The sequence below is a fragment of the Hippocampus guttulatus genome, chromosome 19 (genome assembly GCF_054856545.1).
Source record: "Hippocampus guttulatus isolate MCC_2025c chromosome 19, RoL_Hgut_1.0, whole genome shotgun sequence".
In the NCBI taxonomy this organism is placed as follows: domain Eukaryota; kingdom Metazoa; phylum Chordata; class Actinopteri; order Syngnathiformes; family Syngnathidae; genus Hippocampus; species Hippocampus guttulatus.
Window position 1 is genome coordinate 8,122,181 of NC_141279.1, and position 19,828 is coordinate 8,142,008.

The following is a 19,828-nucleotide window of genomic DNA, read 5'->3' on the forward strand; positions in this document are numbered from 1 at the left end:
CATTATTTGCGCATGGCTGTCACTCTTATTAAAGCCGCGTATTTTAACGCGCTAATGGTGATACGCGGACGTGTCTGAGCATGTGGACTGGACCTCACTCCGGAGAGCCGCGTGAATAATTGATCCAGAATGACCAAGGCTTCGTCTTTTTCTTTTCTTTTTGTTATTGTGGGATTCCTGTGCACATTCGTCCTTGCATAAATGAGCTCACTCCCTCCACGGGCAGATTTGCATAGAAAACTCCTGCAACGCGGTGTGGAAAAGGAGCAATTAGGATTCGAGGCGGAGGGTCGAGCGAGGCTGCTCGGTTGTCACGTGAGACGGGGAGCAGGTGATTGATATGGAGGAGCGTGGCCTTCCTCTTCAGGCGTTGTCTCGCGCCAGGTGGGTAGGCAATGGACAAAACGCACCCTAAGCCGCATTCCATCATGTCCGTTTCGTGCTTCTGAGTTCGTGGCTAACAGCCAGTTGACATAAAGGTCCAGCGGCCATTCGAGGACCGCAACCTTCTAAGACCCCAGCCAGCCTCGGCAATCGTCGCCTCACCGTGCGAGGTGGCTACGAGTTAACGTTCCAATTGCAACAGAGACTAGAAGCTCTCATAAAAGTTGTGCTGTTCGTCTACCAGCAGCAAAGCAGTTTTTTTGCACTTCTTGTATTCCCACCTGATGTCACAATGCTAGCTGGCGTAAGTGTTAGCATGACAAACGTAACAGAAATTGGCAGGTTTCGCACAAGTCACATTTCTACCAAAAGTAGCAGAAATGAACCAAGTCCGTCGTCATTTTGCTCCAAAATGCTTTAAATGCATTAAAAAGAATGCAACAAATATTTACAGGACTGATCAGGACACGCCCCCAAAACAGCTTAGGTTCAACAACACTTAATATTAGCATTGTTGTAGCACCCACGACTGTTATTGAGGCGCTTTGTTCACTGTGTCATCCTGAACAACAGGTGGCGCTAGATCTCCAGTGAGCAGGCCTGATGGAGTGACGACTTGTCAGCTGCAAGAGAGGTAACACATTTTCCACTCTTGCAAACACACACACACACACACACAACAATCCCATCGTTGTAGCTCGACCCTCTTCACCCCCCCCCCCCCAACCCCATTGCGGAACAAGGAAGCATTATGTCTTAGCGATTGAATTGTACGAGTGGAATGAATGAACTCTTGCGTTTATCTATTCATTTGCCGCTGAAAAATATTGATTTGATCCTGATATACCGTTCATTTTCCACGCGTGGTCCATTTTGACCAGGGTCAAATGATTTACTGCAAATCTTTTCAAAATGTTTTGGCGGCCCGTTTGCCATAAACTAATGGACAGTTATTCCTTGAATCAATGCTTATGTTATAGTCGAGCTGGCCTCTGAGCCTCCGTGTATTATTATTTAACCATGGGTGGCGCATTCCCCTCACAGCGCAATCTTGCTACATGGCGTCAACCCCCCCCCCCTCCCCCTCCTCCTCCAGACCTATTAGCATATTTATCATCAGCCTCACAGACTTCAAAGTCAGCATTTGCTTCTCGGAGAGACAGGAGGGGTGCACGTTTGGGGGCGGAGGGGGTGTTCAGGAAGCCGGCACAGATTGCAAAGGTGGTCCCCGGGGATCAAGTATCCGTTTAGGTGGTGGGTGGGAAGAGGGAGCTGCCTTGGTTTATTTTCCCTGCTGATGATGTCTTCAGCAGCGCTTTTCAATATTTGCTGGGTCTCGAGCGCCATGTTTTGCCGCGAACGGAGGGCTCACTCGCGTATCGTCACTCCCTCGTGTGCTTAGAAAAAAGAAATGTATCGCCAAATGTATCCATATGAAATAAAAGTATAAAACTACGCCTAAAAATTGTACGACACACAAGTGCCAGATAGATATTATTACAGCGGTGTGCGATGTCAACGCGATCTCTTGCGATATTGTGGTCACCGCTGACAGGAAGTGTTGCTGTAATGCTCGCTCAAGGCCCGTTTTGTTTTGATCCCCCCGCTAATGTTCCCTGACACTCGCCGTGAACCGCCAGCGTGTCGACGGCGTTCTTTCCCCTCTTCCAACGTGACTTCTTTTTCTCCCTTTTCAAATATACATCCTCTTCTCATCGGAGCATTAGAATCATTAACATGCCCCCCCCCCACCTTTCCTCCCCTCCCCCAATTAACATGGAGGAGGTGTCTTCCTACAAGCGTACGACGCCACCGCGTGTCATGCGAAGCCGATGCTAATGAAGCTCGCGGCAACACGCGGGAGGTCGAATATCAATGTCATCGCAGCCTCCCCGTCGGCGCTTCTTCGTCGTTGCCGGCGAGATGACGCCAGGCAAAGCTGCATTTAGTGATGCTCGCGCTGTCACTTCTTCTCAGGGCTGCTGAGCTCACAAACAAAAATGTGGCCGTGGTGGCACCTGCCTGCTGGCCACAGCCAAGGCGGCGGCACATGAAATGGACGCGAGGCCGCTGACCTGAATAGGGGGGGGGGAGGAAAAAGAATAAAATCACAAATAAGGACGCTTAACAATCGGCTCTGGAAAAGAACAATACAAAGTCATCAGGTTGATAATAATAATAATATTAGTCGACAACAATATCTAGATCGATAGAAAAGGTGCTACATGCGCTCTCTCGAATGTCAAGGCGCCTCTGCACATTTTTGTAACCAAGAGTGAGGTTGGCCTCAGCGTGAATTTTAAGCGTAAAGAATACAAAATGTAAGGGGTGTTGGTGGGGTGGGGGGGGGCATTCAGTATATTTGACACAGGCTCTTTTTTTCCCCCGCTGGTGTGGTGTTGCCTCTCTTGCGCAGACGTGTAAAATGTCTCCTTTATGTCCAAAAAAAAAAAGACACTCCAAAATAGACTTAAAACGGTGTCGTCTTGTATGCGGTTGCTCGTTTGATCCCCTGAAGTTGACAGCGGCGGACGTGTTGCACGTGTCGGTGCAAACATCTGAGCTGCCATGGAGCACCTCCGAGCATCTTAGATATATTTCGGATGCGGGAGGGAACGAGGGGGGGGGGCAATCTAAAGAAGCCAACATCCTTCCACCCTCGTCTTTTCACGTTTGTGGTTGTAGTGCATTTGGAAAAGAAAATCTCAGAATGACAAAGTCTGCGTGTGAAGATGCCAAGTGGACCGTAGGTGTCGGTGTCCACCCCGGCCGGGGGCACTCAGCTCTCCGCTGAGGTGGGATGTCGCCAGCGTGCGTATTTGTGCAGGTCGTCTGCGGCCTGGCAGCAAAAGGTGACATCTGGTGACTCGTGCGCTCACATGTGAATACCGCGCCGCTCCCTGCGTTGTGTGGGCAGCAGCTGCTCCGCAAAGGCCCAAATGAGACGGGGAGGAGCAAGGGAGGCAAGGTGGGGGGGTGGAGTGGAGGGAGGCAACGGGCGGGCGCTTGCCAGCCTCAGCCTGAGCTGCGTGGGGGCAGGGGGCTCACTGACCGGGGGGGGGGGGGGGGCGAATGACACGGATGTTCCCCCACCCCAGTCGTCTTGAGTCTTTAAGGGAGGGAGGGAGGGGACGGGCGGGGGTCGGGGACGTCACGGCAAAATCAATGGCTTGCTGTCTGATTCCTGTCGGGGAGTTGGGACGTGCTGGTCTCCTCGTGCGAGCACGCGCAACCCCCGCCGGGCTCCTTCATTTTGGGTCCCTCCCACTTTGAGTCACACCGTCCTCGCCAGTGTTTGAGCAGGGGTGGGATGTAACTGAGTACAAATACTTGCTTACCGTACTCAAGTAGTTGAAGGAAATAAGAGCACTCATACTTGCTCACGGTTCTCAAGTAGTTGGGCGAGTGCAACTACGTAGTTGCTCTCTTTAAGTGGTTAAATACAAGCTTCGTCTTTTTATGATGTCATTTTCCGTTGATAGCCGTTAGCAAAATGCCCCCCCCCCCCCCCCGAGATGGCTACAAAGGGCTGCACTTTGCTGCTCATCTCCTCTTCCGCAACGGCACGATTCATCAGAATGCCGCGTTTAGTGGAGGCGCGTCGAAGATACAACTGTCACCAACATTTTTGGGCCGACTCCCCCTTGAAGTAGATTTCCGAAGTATCAAATCAGTCTTTATTGTCGTCTTTGCAAAGCGATCGTTGCGCAGTGCAAAAAATATTGTTGATGTTTTTGTTTGTACTTTGCTGTTTATTTTTCAGGCAACTTTTTTTTTCTTTTTTTACTCTCTAGCTTTCTACCCATGACTTTGAAATCTCAAAATAGGCTTGCCACCCCCCCCCCCCTCCAAAATTCACACATACATGTTATTTAGGACAGGAAGATGCATTTATTTTCAAATGTGATTGGGAGGGGGGGATGAATGAATGATTCCGTATCCTTCCCGATGCAGCGGACGGACGCCACCGCAGGCTCATCAGTCAAACGGTTGCTCGGCTTGACTTCTCTCTGTTGACATCTTGAAGTAGAGTCGCGACATATTTGCACTCGCTTACTCGCCACCGCCGGATGAACAAACGAAGCTTAGCGGGTCAACGCTTGTCGCGGATGAACGTGAGCGAGAAAAGGAGCGCGCGGCCATCCGCCGATGAAACACGTGCCGCTCCGGGACGCTTGAGCCTCGCTTTGCCAGACGTGGCCGTGGGCTGCTTTCCATTAAGCGGGGTGGCGGCGATCAAAAAGAACAAGAAGGAGGCGGAGGAGGAGGAGGAAACGTGCAGATGCATTCCGCAAAGAATATTCACGAAACACATTCCTTCTGGGTTTTCACGGAAGGGATGGGGGAGAAAAATGGGAAGCCCTCGTCCCGCTTTTTTTTCTATTTTTCCCCTCCTTTGGAAGGGATGCCAGGGAAGAGTGTGTAAGAGGAATAAATCTGAACACAATCGAGTTCCACTTTGACACCTGTGATCGAGCCGACCGCTCTGTGCCGGGAAAATATCGACGACGTCATCGGTGAATTGATTTTTAATTAGGGTATAAAACAAATTGAAATATTATAAATCGCAAAAAAAACACTTAAATTGCCACCAAAGTATTGATGTGGGGAATGACTGAGCCATGTTACGTCATCGCCGTTGCATAGGTACCAAATCTCGCAGGAAGCCAAAAGACGCATCTCGTTCGCCGGTTAATATTTTTCAAGTTGCCGATGATGGTATTTACCTCATGTAAAGACTCACAAAAAAAAAAGGTAATAAATTCCGCTTTTGCTCTCGGACAGCTGGGAGCCATTTTGGCTTGAAACCGGATCCCCTCCAGAGTCCGCCGTGAGGCCTCGTAGCACGGCCGACTTATCAACGGCACAGTGTGACTCCAAGCGTTCCTTCGCCAGTGGCAAACCGTGTGGCCGCTTCGCAACAAATTTGACATCGTTTGGCTTAAACGGTTGCAGTGATCACAGAAGCGGTTTGATCAAATATAATTACTCTCCTTATCGGGGTGTTGGATTAGCCGGTAGTCTCTGTCGTGGCTCACAGCCGTTGCTTTGCGAGTGTCTTCATTCTGCGTTGGTTGCTGATGAAAATGCAGGGCCACAAGTGAAAGCGTTTGTTTTACCGTCAAGACAACGGGGCCGCCGCGACCTTCCGGAGCTCGCGGGCCCCCCTGGCTAACTCCTTGTGCCGCCGACAGCAAATCGTTATCCGGCTAAAGGGGACGAGCGGCGTCACATAATAGATATATGAAATCCATCTGGCTTTTTGCGCCCGCTTCGTCCTTTGTCGGAAACGGATCAATGGGCCCTGCCTCTCTCCTTGAAAAGTCCACTCTGCGGGGGAAAAAAAAAGCCCATCGCTATGGCAACGTGCCGAAGTAACCGAGGGGAAAATAAACATGCTCGGCTGGAAGATGAGCAAAGTGCCACCTGGCATACTCTTCCGGTTCCGTATGGACGTGGCTTTTATGTATTTGGGAAGCAGCAAAAAACGGCCGCGGTACTTTTTTTAACGTAATGATGATGTTGATGAATGTGAACCGCTTTGACCGGATGTTTTGGACAGACCTAAGAGCCAAAATGACAACAAAATTATTGACGGTCGTCGTCGGTTGACGTATGAATGAAGCACGATCATGCGGGCCTCTTGTTTGTCACGTTCCTTCGCAAGCGTCGAAGAAATATTGATGCCCGCAACTTCCCACCTTGCGCTTCCTCTTTTTTGTGTCTAAATATTCTGTTGCACTTCCGGCCCCCCTAAAGTCGCTCTTTGGCTTTTGTTTCGGGCCGACAGGCCAGGCGTCCGCGCTCAGGGAACGCCAGAAAATCTAAATTATTACGCAAATCGAGTGGGGAGTTTTTGTTGAGACATTGACTTCAAATTGTCCAAGCCTTCGGAATGTCAGCTTTGCAGCAAGTGAATACTCTCCGATATCTATTGTCCTCCCTGAAAGCAGATTGCACACGCCTGAGACTAGCGTTTGCCGTCCGTCGTCGGCGTCATCGGAGCTGTTTGTCGCCGTCACCAGCGCGCCGCTGTGTCATCAAGTATGCTGCACCTCTGTGGGAAGTCATAAATCAAACGCAGTCGTGGCGGGGTGGCAAAATGACTCATCGTTGCATTACATCTTTGCTCGCTCGTCTGTTGTGCGGTCGAGTGTCACGGGAGGAAGTCACTCAGCTGATCTTAGTAAAAGTGGATTTCGCTTAAAAAAAAAAAAAATGAAATAAATAATTGCCTTCATGTCCGCTAGCTTATTGCGAACACATCATGAGAAAGGCCATAGATGGGCGAACGACCACCATTGGTGTGGCAGTGTTGTATCCCTTGAAGTAACAAATATTCAAAGACAAATGGTGGAGCAACACATGTAGACCAGTCACAACGGTCCTCGCAGGCATGTATTCTTTATCCTCCGCAAAGAGCCATTACTGCACCTTCGTCGCGAGCCGCCTGCACAATATATCCGTATGTCAACATTGCACTGCCCTCAGGAGGCTGCGTTTATAAGCAGCAGAACGTCAACACTGGTATTTTATTTTATTTATTTTTTGCTGTCAAATGTCAAACCGGTTGAAATTTGAGCTGGACAGCATGTAAGGGTTAAGAGAGATCTGATATTAAGATGGCATTTCTTCTTTTTAAAGGGTGAGGAAGCCATCTGGGAAGATATCAATTGTGCCTTTACTAAAATGTCATTGCACCGTTTGCACGCACGTGAAGAATTCTTCTTCTCTCTCTCTTTGTTTCATTTTTTTTTTCCCCACTCTCACCGCTGGTCTCATTAAATGTAATAACGCTGCGCCGGTAATAAAAAGTTCACATTTGCAACAAGAGTAAATCACCCGGCTGACAAACACAGTTTGGCTTTGAGCGTAATTGACTTTCTTTCCACTTGGCGCCGTAATGGGGCTGGAAATAGCTTGTTAACCTCCTGTCAGGTAAAGCAGAAAAGACGGAAAAACACATTTATTCACGCCGCCGCCATATTTCCCCAACCCCGCCGGCGGGCTTTTATTCAGCGAGACGCCGACTGTGAGGTGCCTTGCGGAAAGGCAAATATACAACATCAGCGATTGGACGAGTTGGAGAAAACGTCTGTAAAGTTCAAATCCAATTTAGTCCGGCGGCGCAACAAATTGCACACGCTGCTGGTTGATCGTTCAAGTACCCGATTACAATACGGAACAGATGCACACTGGACTGAGGCGGGCAATTTAGAGTCTTGAATGAAGAGAACTTTTTGAAATGCGACCGGCTTAATGCTCACACCTGATGGAAAAAGCCATAGACGGGCTAACGTATCGCATTGCCAAGTGTGGTAACATTTTCAGCAATGGATATTTGAAGAGACGGTGCATCAGCACATGTAGACAGTCAATGTCACAGTACATAGATATGTATTCTTTATCCTCTGCAAAGAATGAGGAATACTCCTGCCGTTTAGTGAGAAGCTGTGTGGCAAAAAAAAAAAGTTTTGATTCTTTACGGCTTATTTCATTATTTGTTCCTGATATTTGCATTAACTGATATTTCTATATTCATTGCTGAACGCAGGCTTTGGGAGGCTAATCGTTGAGCGAGGATGCTTTACAAGAAGCACACCCGCGCTGGCTGAAATCAATGCTTCCTGTCACCTTTTAGCAGGACAAATGGCATCTATTGTCCCGGGCCTTTTCCCTCCCCCTAACTTTAGACAGCTGGGGTAGACACACAGGCCAAAGGGAGGGAGGCGGGGGGGGGTTGGTCTCAAACACACAAGTCTAGTCAGCCACCCCCCAATTCTCCTTCCATCCCTAATTTAAAGTCAATGACGGCAACACAGGCTGGTTTGTCACTTTTGATTGGCTGTAAAGGGGCCACGGTGGGTCAATGTGAGGGAGTTGGTGGGAGGCGGGGGGGGGGGGTCTTACAAGTCACAAAGTACAGCGGTTGACCGACTGAATTTTTTTTGTTTGTTTTTCTTGTCGACAATAATGTCCAGTCAATTGATCGATGACGTGATGCCGCCTGTCGTGATTCAGGAGTGTCCGGAATGAGCGTCGGCCTGCTTTCATGGAGGTCTGCAGAAGTCGCAAAAAGATTTGCTGCGAAGTTTGCAAGGTTTTGCTCCATTTGAAGTGAAACAAGGTCTCTAAACGAAGAATTGACTCTCAGAAACAATTAGTGATTAATCTGATCATTGATTCGTTGTTGATTAATCATTGCACCTCGAAAGTCCAGAGGTGGCTGGCTTATTTGAATGATTTCACCCCCGAGGTTGGCTCGAAAGGGGAGCGCTTGGTTTCATTTGATCCCCGAAACGCGGCTTTTCAGTTGAGCCAACTTGTTGAGGTCTTTATTTAACCCAAGAACTCGGGGTTAAGTTTACAAGTTAGAATTTGTGATTTCACCCACTCGGTAGTCGGTCCCTTCTTGACCCACTAATTGGGTTCCGGTGAACCCAAAGCGTGTTTATTTTCCATCCGAGTGTAAGAGTCGCCACCTCTGTGGGTGTGATGCTGCTTGGCACAGTCATGGCTGCCTCTGCTGCCGATGCCTGTGCAGTGTGCTGCTCTCAAACATGTCTTTGTTATTCAGAGCTTTCCATCAGGGAGCGGCCGCCCGCAAAACATGGAGGCTGGAAGACCCCGAGGGGTGGATATGGGGGGGGGGGGTGCACAGCCGAGGGAGGCGGTGAGGGTGTGCAGCAATGCTGTGTTTGCGACATGGACTTGTTTGATTTTTTTTCCATGTGACAAGAACATAGATATAATCATTCCAGTTTTCAAGCTTATTTTCTGACCCACCCCTCAACCGTGTAATACATAACTGATCAAACATGTTTGAAATGAATTGTTCGAGTGTTTTGTCTGATACTAGACCCGTTTTGCCGCCGTAATCGTGCACTGAAGTTGTCTTTGAACTGCCACACAGCCCCGTGACTGAAACCTGTTGGGACGTCGGGAGGAAGAGAACAAAAGTGAGGCGCATGACTCATCAGAATGGACAACATCAAGTTAATTGCTCTGACTATGAGTAAACTTGAGCATATAAGTAAGAGTAAGTCTATTTTTCATATTTGTTTCCGTGTTTTTTGTATTTTACCGTATGGGTCATTTTTACATAATTTGATGAGTAATCGGAAAGACGTGTATTTCTTTCCCATTGTTTTTGTCAATGCAAAATGTCTGTCGCATCCTCGCATCACTCTGGTGTATGATGATGACATCATGAGGCCCCTCTCCAGTGGCATCAATGGTAAAGACAGCTTAGGTGACAAAAAAGGGCACTTTTTCGGCCCCCCCCCCTCCAAAAAAAAGTAAACTCTATGTAGTGGACAAACATCGCAATTAAATCATTCGTCACGGTACTTTACTGTTTCTTGAGTAATTAGGAATATATCGATGTTTCATGGTCAAAACTCCATCCAAATATGGTCATTTGAGAAAAGAGAAAAATTGACGTGTGATTCGTAATCACACGTTGTGTTTTCAAAACGACTAAATAGCTTCAACTAACATGTCAATTTAGCTTCATACTAACAAAGGAATACACAATGACTCATACGTGCTAGCTAAGCAATAGATATTTGAAAAAAAAAAAGGGAGCAGTACATGGACGGATAAAATTGAGTTGGCCGACTAACAGGCATGTATTGTTTATCCTCCGTGAAGAGCACCTCATATGAGTGCAGTTGACAGGCACACTCGCCATTTGGAGTGGCACAATGTGCATTGAAATGCCATAAATATGGTTTCATTTTTTACAGCACCGTGTGTTTGTAAAGTATGACATTACAGAGCGCTATTTTTCCTCCATTTATGATCCGAGCCGCCTATCGGCTCGCGGGCGCCCTGCAGCGCCCATCTCGAGCACCAAAATCCGGGCCGGGTTTTGCGCTCAGCCGCGGCGCTCCAGTCCCAGTGGTAATAGAATAGCCCATGTAATTTGACACTTCAACTCGCTTGAGCTCCGCCGGAGTCTCCCCACTCTGCTCGCGGCTGACGTTGAGCCGTTGGCGGGGACACAATTGACAAACAAGAGGCGACAATCAGCGAGGACTTTGTCTGTTTCCCCCGCCGGTGAGTAGCCACCAACTCAGCCGCCGCTGGCCGCAGCCGAGGCGGCCGCTCGGCTCGCTCGTCCCGAGTTGCTTTTTGCCTTGTTTTGTCCTCGCCACTCGGGCTCAGATTGTTTCCGACCGCTAACAAAAGGAGAGTCACCGGCACGGAGGTGGAAACACCTCCGCTCTCGCGGCGCTCGCTTCCGCCGGGGATCCGCGGTGCTCGCTGCCGGGGGATGGGACGCATTTGCTCGCCTTAGCCGCGGTTGGTGCTTGGAGCCTCGACCGGGGATGGCTTGCGTGCATCCGGCGTGATTCATCTCTCACGCCGCGGTGTGCAAAACAACTCCGTGCCGTTTTGCGATGGTATTTATTTTGCATTTCTTGTTCAGAGCACCCGACCTTTTGTTTCATTGTTGGGCGCTATCGAGCTGATGCGCGCACGCTGCAGGATGAGTGGAAAAGGCTCAATAGTGGTCACCGCAGTGCACGATTTACCCTGAAATTGAATGCTTCTTTTGCCAATTTGGCAGCAGCGGAGAGTTGTGATACGCACGAGGGCGTGCATGGCACTGTTGACGATACGCTTCATTCTAAGTACATTGTTTCTAATGAAGGGTTGTCACTCGGTGTCCTTTACTGCACATCTGCGTGCACTGCTGGGAGAAGTGAGTGACTCCCAGACAGGTGGCACACATTTGCAGACATTTTGCTTTGTTTTTGTTGTTGTGTGATGAATGATGCCGCATCCAGAAAATTGCTGCTGCTGCTGCTACTGGCGGTGGTGTTGTTCCTTGTTTACATTTGTGTCATGTCACCCCTGGCATGGCTTCTGATTTGTGCACCTGGCCTTGACTGGCAACAGTCAAACATCCAGTGGCTTCGTGATCATAATAAATCATATGGGACGCCACTAGCCGTTTTTTTTTTGCGGGTTTCCTTACTAACCCGCGGGGGCCGAGCCCACCGAGCCTGACCTTCTTCCATTCATGTCAAGCGTGTGGAAACGCCAGCCAGCCAGCCAGCCAGCCGTCACACAAAAGGCACATTGAGGCGCCGATCTGCAACGCAGCACGTGCGTCTGGCCCACCACTATTTATTAACTCCTTGACTTCCTGCCCCGCTATTGGGAAATGTTAGTAGTGTGGAGCACTGGCACTTCCCCAATTTTTGGACTTGTCTTTCAAAACCCACACAATATTGTATCCTGTGACTACCAAGTAGAAAAGTAGACTTTTTTTTTTAAACCAGGAGTTTAAAAACAAAAGTTTCAATCTCATTCCAGTCTGTCGTAATCGACAGTAGAACGTGGGTTACTTTTGACTAAAACACTGGTTCTAGAACAAAAAGTGGAGAAAACGATTTCAAATGGATCGTTGACTTTTGTAGCTGTCAGTGGCAATAACTGAGTCCACGTTGCACCGTAAATTCATTTGAATTTAGAATAGAATACCTGAAATGGAGATTATTAGCTTTACCTTGAAACTGGGAGAAAAAAAAATCATTTTAGTAAATGTGAAAAAAAATGGAGTCTTCAAATAATACATTTTAAAAACTTGATTTGGGCAATAGTTGTTCTTTATTTTTACTGAAGGGAGATACAAAAAAAAAGTTGGGGGGGTCAGAAAACATTCAAAAGCAAACGCAATGAATGCTCCCCGAGAGATTTTTGAGGCACAAATCTTTTGTTTTTGGTCTTTACGTCATCTTTGTCGATTTCATCCTGGGAATTCCACTTGGACCTCTTCTTCAGCTCTCCTTTTAGGAAAAAAAAAAACCTCCATCGGTCTGCGGTGGAGCTTGTGGGAGGTTTGCGAAGCTTCTCGTCTCTTGGGATGAATCACGCGGTCGGGCGGAGGATGCCGTCTGGAGCTGCTTCCAAAAAAGCAACCCCCCCCCCCCCCCACCCCCAAAAGAAAAAAAAACACGACAGGAGAAGATCTTCAGTCCGGATGTTCCGCCTTCCGGAATTTTCTCGGCTGATTACATTCAGCGCGTGTGGATATTTAGCTGCAAAAACAAAGTGTCTGAAGATGTTGCCTTCAGGTGCCAAGTTGATCAGTGGGAAATCCGATTAGCTCCCGTGACCTGTTTGATGGACTGTTTTTGTCTTAGATTGATGGCGTGTGCGCGCACGTGCGTGTGTGTGTGTGTTCCGTGACGCGCGAGGCATTCTTACAATGATTGCCAAGAGGCTTAATGACAGTTAAAAATGTTGTTCATGTGATTCATGCGCAATAGCGAGAGATTGGCAGCCATGTGGTGACGGGGGCGGGGGGGGGGGAGTAACTCCGATTCATCTCTTGGCACTTTCTGGTCACGTGACTGCAGTTTCTCGTATGATTCATGAGCGAGTCAATGATTTTGTGCTCAGGTGGTTCCAAGCGTGCAGTCAAAGTTAAAAGACCGGATTGTGTCTTGTTTGTTGACCAAACAACCAGCGGATTAATTGTTGCGATTTATTGGACACCACGTCAATGTTTCATGGCGAGGTGCTCAAAGCGGAGGCCATCCGAGGGACTTTCTTAACTTCCGGTCAATCATTAGTCAGCAGGGGCGAGAAAATAACACTCAAGTTTAAAGTGGACGCTGAGGCATTTTTGTCACTTTTTTTTTTTTTCGTTGATGGATCAACGCAAACATTTGGCCATCAGGTTGAAAGAATTGTTTTAGGCTTGTTTTGTAACGACACAATCATGTGGTCGTTATTGTAATTTGTCACTTGTGAGCCTCAAAATTTTGAGGCATTTTGACAGATTTTACACTTGTGTGTGATTGATAGATAGAGTCATTAATTTCACTTGTCAACCAAGATTTTTTTTGGTGGGGGGTGGGGGTCCTTCGCGACTAATTCTCGGCGCCGTACACGAAACAGGTGATTGGAAACGTTCGCCGTCATCTTGAAGTGATTGTGAGCTTTGTCGTCAAAACTCTTGGAAGATTTCACGGGTAATATGTCAGCGTCTGAATATGAATCCTTACAGTCAGAGGGGGGAAAGCGCGTCTTCTTTGCTGGTGATTTATCTCCCGACGGCCGAGGATACAGCTTGCATGTGTCGGTGCATGTCGGGCATGTGTGCGCTTTTGCGGTGATTTGTACCCCCCGCCCCCCGTTCCCTGACCCCCCCCCCCCCCCACCCCCCAAGCTGAGTTTTATTTATTTTTTGGGGGGAAACAACGCAGGAGCGCTGTCGTCTTGACTGTTGACTGTTAATATGAGGCTTCTATTTTGAAAACACGGTTCGGGGAAGGAAAATCTGCGGCGGGTGAGGTGCCGGGAATGTGGCCAGACCACACAATCGTTTAATCACGTTACAGTGTGCAACCACTCGCTGTATATTTTGGGTTACGTCGGTGATAGCAGTTGCTTTTTTTTTTTTTGTGTGTGTACTTTGACTGTACGCACCGTTCCCGATAGTCCCGGCTACTGCATTTTGGAGAACCCCCCCCCCCCCCCCCAAAACAAAACAAGATAGCTCTTTTCGAAGGTTTTACAAGCTACCTTCTGAAGTGAAATTCAAATGCAGCGGTACTTGATCAATTTAAATAACTCAATGTTTTTGTTGGTTAAATTCATGCGACAGACACAACTTGGCATTTTGACCGGCCGTCACATCCGCGCCCAGATGACTTCTACCTGTTCGGCAAATTAAAAATGGCGGCAAAACTAGTTGCAGACGATCAGGAACTCCCGAAAAACGAATCGCGCGGCGTCCAGTCGTGTCGCCGGGTGCGCGGCGGACTTCGCGAACGCATTTGTTGCTTTTGACTTCAAAGGAGGGACACTTGTGCGTATTAGCGTTGGATTTCAGCGCGCCGCTCGTCGCCGTAATCCTGCTGTTGACTCGCACGCTAAACCCCGAGTGTGTTATTTTTGCTCTTTTTAAGGGAGCCCCTTTCACCGCATAATCTCACTTAATCTAATCTAACCCCCCCCCCCCCCCCCCCCCCCACGCGATAATAGAGCGGTGATGATGTGACTCTATAGTAGGGGAGCTTTAGCGCGGATCCATACCAAACAGACTAGCGTGCCGCTCGCCCCTCCGGCAAAGCTCTTGTGAAAATGCAAGTGACCTCTGCGCCCCCTTGTTAGTCCCGACAATGGAGCTGCCCGCTCGTACAGCTGCAGCCGTGCCGGAGGGGGCGGGGGGGACACCAAACCCACACGCTTGTGATGAATCGCAGTCAACGCGGCAGTACCGACCGCTCCGTTGGCGATTCCAGCTAGCATTTCAACGTATGCTAAGGCTTGGTTTTCAAGTGCTTGAATGCAGTTGGGGGTGGGGGGCGACGTGCGAATTAGCAACACAGGGCGTACTTGTTCCCACTCCTTCATTGCAATCATTTGTTGAGTTGGAAGGCGCTCATTGGACTTTTTTTTTGTTGTTGAAAACTCAGCCCGCAAAGTTCAACGGGTAGGCTCGTTGGGACGGAATCAACAGCCCTGACGACGGTGGCTTCTTCAGACAGCCGGCTTAGTTCAAACCGAATGAACAGGCTTTGCAGGCACAACTTCTTTAGCCGGCAGACCAGTTGAGATTGACTCAGCGGGCCTGACAACCGCAAGTTCTTTTCGCTAGCCCAACTCGCCGAGATGGAATCGACTCCACAACCTCGCGATTACTTTTGTTGAAGCAAGCAGACTAGTTGAGACCGAATTCATGACCATCATCGACACCGCAGTACGAGCGCTGCTGCGCCCATGCCGGCCATGCCGGCCGGGTGGGGAACAGCGAGGACGACCAGGACGCAGCCCGAGATTTGATTGACGCTGCAAATGTGCTCACTGATGAAATAGTGTCGAGGTCAGACATGTCCCAAACAAAAGTGGAGGTGTCTCATTCCTCCTCGGTGTCTGTGTATTTGTGAGGTTGGAATGTGAAACCTAATCTAGGCTGGCTGGCTGGTGGTGGTGGTGGTGGTGGTGGTGGTGGGGGGGTAGGCATTAAAAAGGGCGGCGGGGGGTGGGGGGGGGTTCCTTGTTGGAGAGTGACCCTTGTGAGTCGCCACTTGTGGTAGTTTATGACTCTTTAGTGATGGGGGGGGCAGGGCACCCAGACGCAGTTCTTTCTCTGATCTGTCCCCATATTAACCCCCCTCCATGAAAAAAAAAAAACGTTTCTCACTTTCTGTGAGGAGAAAGAAGATGAGGCAGCGTGGGAGACTGCTTCACGGGTGCGAGCCCTCAACGCAGCATGAATATTTAACGCCCGCATTTTAACCAGAGTCATAAAATCCGAGCGGATGCGTTTGGGAAGTGAGCGGCAAAGTCTTTATCGCGCTTGAGAGCCGCAATCAAATATGTCTGGCTAGCTGCTTTTTTTTTTTTTTTTTTTTTGAACGCCTCAATCTACAATATGACCGCGTCTTTATCCAGCGGAATTATTGAGAGCGAATCACCGCAACGGCCTTTAAAAGCACCCCTTGTATAGCAAGCCAGACAGTTTGGGAGCGCATCAGCATGACAATCGGCTCTTCTTTTGCAAGCGCACTTTGATATGACATCAAAAGCGGTTACAACCACCGACAGGCGACGCGACCAACACTTTCTTCTCCACGAGATTAATATTGGCCTTTAAAATTCGCCACTGGATCGCATCTCACTGAGCGGCGGCGGTTTGCGAATGGGTGCGCACATAGCGAATGTTGGGGGGTGGGGGGGGGGGTACCCAGCAAGGTCGCAAACGGTTGCAAAGTCAAATCAACTACCGTTCTGAGCTACTTTCTTCCAAGTCATTCATGAGCAATTATTACGGCTTCAACTTTGCAATTTGTTTCACAACCTTCATCAAGACTGTGGCGTCCAAAGCAGCCCCCCCTCCTCCCTCCTCCCCCCTTCTTCTTTCTCTTCTCATCTTGTTGCACATTTTTAAAATTCTGTCCCAGCCTCCGCCAAGGCAGCCTCGTAGCAGAGAGACACCGAGACGATTGTGAGGATTGATAACCCCCCTTTTTTTTCTTTTTTTTTTTTGGAACGCACCAAGGTTCTTTCGCCGGCTGGCTTGGCCGCTATTTTCAACATGAGTTAAACGCTCTCAAAAATGCCAATCGGCGCCAGCTTTGTTCTGTTTAATAACGCCGCGTAAAAAAGGTCGTCATCACAGACGGTTCGGCATCGCCGCTGCCGTTTGTGACTCTACGATCCTCAACGTGGTGTTCAAAGGCTGGCCGCGGCTTACCGATGAAGAGAGACGCAATGCGACCTTTGCGACCCCCAATGAGAGGTCCAAAGTGTCGTTGCGCACACGGGGGATGGCGGGGGTGGGGGCGTAGGCCCAGCCAACAACCGTCAAAACCACCGCTTTTTTTAGGCAGCAGGCTAGTTTGGATCCAATCCTCTTGTAGGCTTTAGAGCGCCTCGTTGTCCGCTTTCAGTGTGCGGAAGAGCGAGGTTGAGACTTGACAGCCAGAATCTGGACTGGGGTTGGTGTGGTGGGTTCAGAACACCTTATAGGTGTAAGATGCTCGCCCAAATGGCATCCATTTCCCCAGGTCAGAGTGGTAGTATTCGTTTGAGGGGGGCTCCTTCACCCCCATTTTATATACTTGGCATTTCTTTTTAATCCTTCTGATTTGAGCGGGTGCTGTGCCAAGTTTCGAAGATGTTTATTTTCATTTACAGGGATTTCAACCCCCTCCTGTTTGTCGGTGGCAAATGACTCCATCACCCCAAATTGTTTTGAGGAGCCGGGAGGATTTTGTGCGCGCCTCGCGCTCAGACGAGTCGAGTCGCTCGCAAAAACAGTCTGCGGCGCTTTTCGTCGCGTCTCCTGTGGGACGCAACGCTCTGAAAAAAGATGTCTCAAGGTGCGTGCGTTGAGCTCGAGACGCGACTCTGGGTGGGTAAATATTTAGAGAGCAAACATTTCGATACCAGCAGGGATTACCGGAGAGCAGAAAACATGTCCCCCCCCCCCCCCCCCCCCTCTTTCGTCTTGTAAGAATCGTGACGCAGAACGCACTGCATTTCATGCCAGCCTATTACAAGAAATGGTAACAACTCAAATTCGGCGGAAAGGAAATCAGATCCCTGCGATGTCGCTCGCCTCTGAACATGTTGTCTTTTGTTGTGCAGAGACGGCAGCCTTTGTCCCCCCACCCCCAGACAGACAAACGCGCACATTTGTTCTGCTGCTTCACCTTGTTGGCTTTGTCGAAGGAACGGGCCAAAGGTGGATGTTCAGCGTGTCGAAGCGCGCGATGCCTCATTTACTTGGCTCGCTATTGACGGGGCCCCCTGATACGGGCGGAAGACCTGAGGCGGCCGTCCGTGGAAAACGCTCGCTGAGGCGTTGCTTCTCCAAGATGCACATATTGTACATCCAAGTCCAGTATCCGAATGGAAGTGCTCGTTGGTTCAGACCCCGGACTTGGTGTTTTGCCTCAAAAAGACACTTGGGGGGGGGGGGGGGTTCTCTCGTAGTTTCTCGGAAAAAAAAAATCACTTGACTTTACCCCGTGCTTTAAACAACAAATCACGTTTCCTGAATAGACTCGTGCTGATTTGGCTGATGGGTGGCTGTTTTTGGGTGTTGTTTCCTTTTTTATTTTATTTTTTGTTGTTGGGAGAGGCGGGGGGAGGAAGGGAGCGACGGCGCCTTCCTCGGCTGAGCATGTATTGATCGGTAGCGGCGGCGGCTTGAAGCGCCCAAATGAAAGCCCTCCATTCTGTTCTCTAGGATACAATTGACCTTTTGTTAATCCAGCCCGAAAAGCAGAACTGGCCAATTACTGTGCTCACGCCAGACAAACTATCGAAGGTTGTACGACAAAGAAACCATCTCAAACATCTTTTCTCAAAGAAGACAAGTTCCCTCGGATGCATTTTCCGCTCACGGAGATTTAAAATGAGATTTGATTCTTTCGAATTTGCCGCTCGCAGTTCGTTCCAAACAACCGACCGGGATATTAAAGTCGCTAGTTCAGCTGATTTGGATTTATTTTTCTCGGGGATGACTGCGGCGCTCTGTTTCATGTCTTGTCATGGTTGACTGTTATTTACACCGGCGATAAACAAAGACAAGCGAGGGGCTGACGGGAGAAATCCACTCTGGCAGTCATTAGGAGACGGAGGCGATAGCGAACGAAGGCTCCTCGTGGTGTGTCTTGTGTCGAGCGCCGAATGGAAATGGGACTCATTAAGACACCTTCCACTCCGCCCGCCGCTCGCATCATGAGAATTTGCTAATTGATCGTCGCCAGTGACCAGCGCAATAAAATATTCCCGGTCCGTTTTCTGCTTCATTACATGGGGCCTTTTGTTTTCCTGCGTCCGCTTTTGATACCTTTCCGGTATTGTGTGGTGGATTTGAGTCTCAAATCTTCTCACGCTCTATCAAAGGGGCCAGTCCAGTCCCGGAGGCTCAAGGGTCCGGTCCGCGGTCTACCGCGGACACGCAAGGACATTTCCTCCAGGCCCGTCACGTTGTGATCGAGGTCTGACACGGTGTTGATGTGGGATTGCCAGGCCGGGCATCCACAGCAATCACGCCCCCCCCCCCCATCGCGTCGTCTCCTGTCCATCCTGTTTTGTCCGCGGCGGCCGTCGCCAATCGCAATTTAAAATGTGTCATCACGGACGTGGGGCGGGGGTCGCCGCATCGTCGGCGCGAGCCCGGCTTTTGAGATTCAATCAAGCTTCCGCTAGGACTGCTGTAAAAAATCAATACGGCAAACGCCGTTAGCATGCGCGTTGGAGGCTAGTTTGAAAAGCGGATGCAGGAAATGTGCCTCGGCCAGCGCCGTCAGGGTTCAGTAGCCGCTAAAGGTATCTCTCCACCCCCCCAGCTCTCAATTCCCCTCTTCCGCTGTGATGCTTCCTTCACTTATTGGCCCAAGAAATGCCCCCCCCCCTTCCTGTGGCACCAGCAGATTGTGTTCGTCTCAGCCTTTAATCATTTTCCCTCCCAATAGGTCATGTGCTGCCTTTTACCCGCCCCAGATTCCTCAGAGAACCCCATAACCCCCCCCCCCCCCCCCCACACACACACACACCCATCTTCTTTCCCTTTTTTTTTTCTTTCTTTTCACAAGAAGCAACGATGACGGAGGCAAGAAAAAAAAAGAGATGAATCCACTTTTCCACCCGCATTCCGCTTGAGTTTGCCACAGTAAAGTTTGCGAAACTAAATCCTGATTCCAGCAAGTGTGTTTTCTTTTTTTTTTTTTTTTTACGTGTGTTTTGTGTTCCTCTCAGAGCAACGGGGAGTGTGGAAGGGAGGCGGACCGAAGAGTAGGAGTGGAGGCAAGTGTCAGGGGTGATTTGTGACAGAAGAGCAGCCGCTAAAGCGAAAGGGAAGGTTCACCGGGCGCCAGTGAGAGCCGCTACGTCGTACGTGGCGTAGCCCAACGTTCACTTCCATGGCGCCCCTCTCTGTCCAAATATGAACAAAAAAGTCATT

At 49.4% G+C, this 19,828-nt stretch overlaps 1 protein-coding gene across 1 annotated transcript in view; it reads left to right on the forward strand.

Moving 5' to 3' along the window:
- Positions 1-10,306: 10,306 nt before the first annotated feature.
- LOC147190073 (zinc finger MIZ domain-containing protein 1-like) overlaps positions 10,307-19,828 on the forward strand; it is a 45,431-nt gene continuing 35,909 nt past the window's right edge. The window contains exon 1 of the mRNA XM_086138676.1: positions 10,307-10,446. The gene's annotated coding sequence lies outside the window, so the exon portion shown is untranslated. The remainder of the gene's footprint in view (positions 10,447-19,828) is intronic.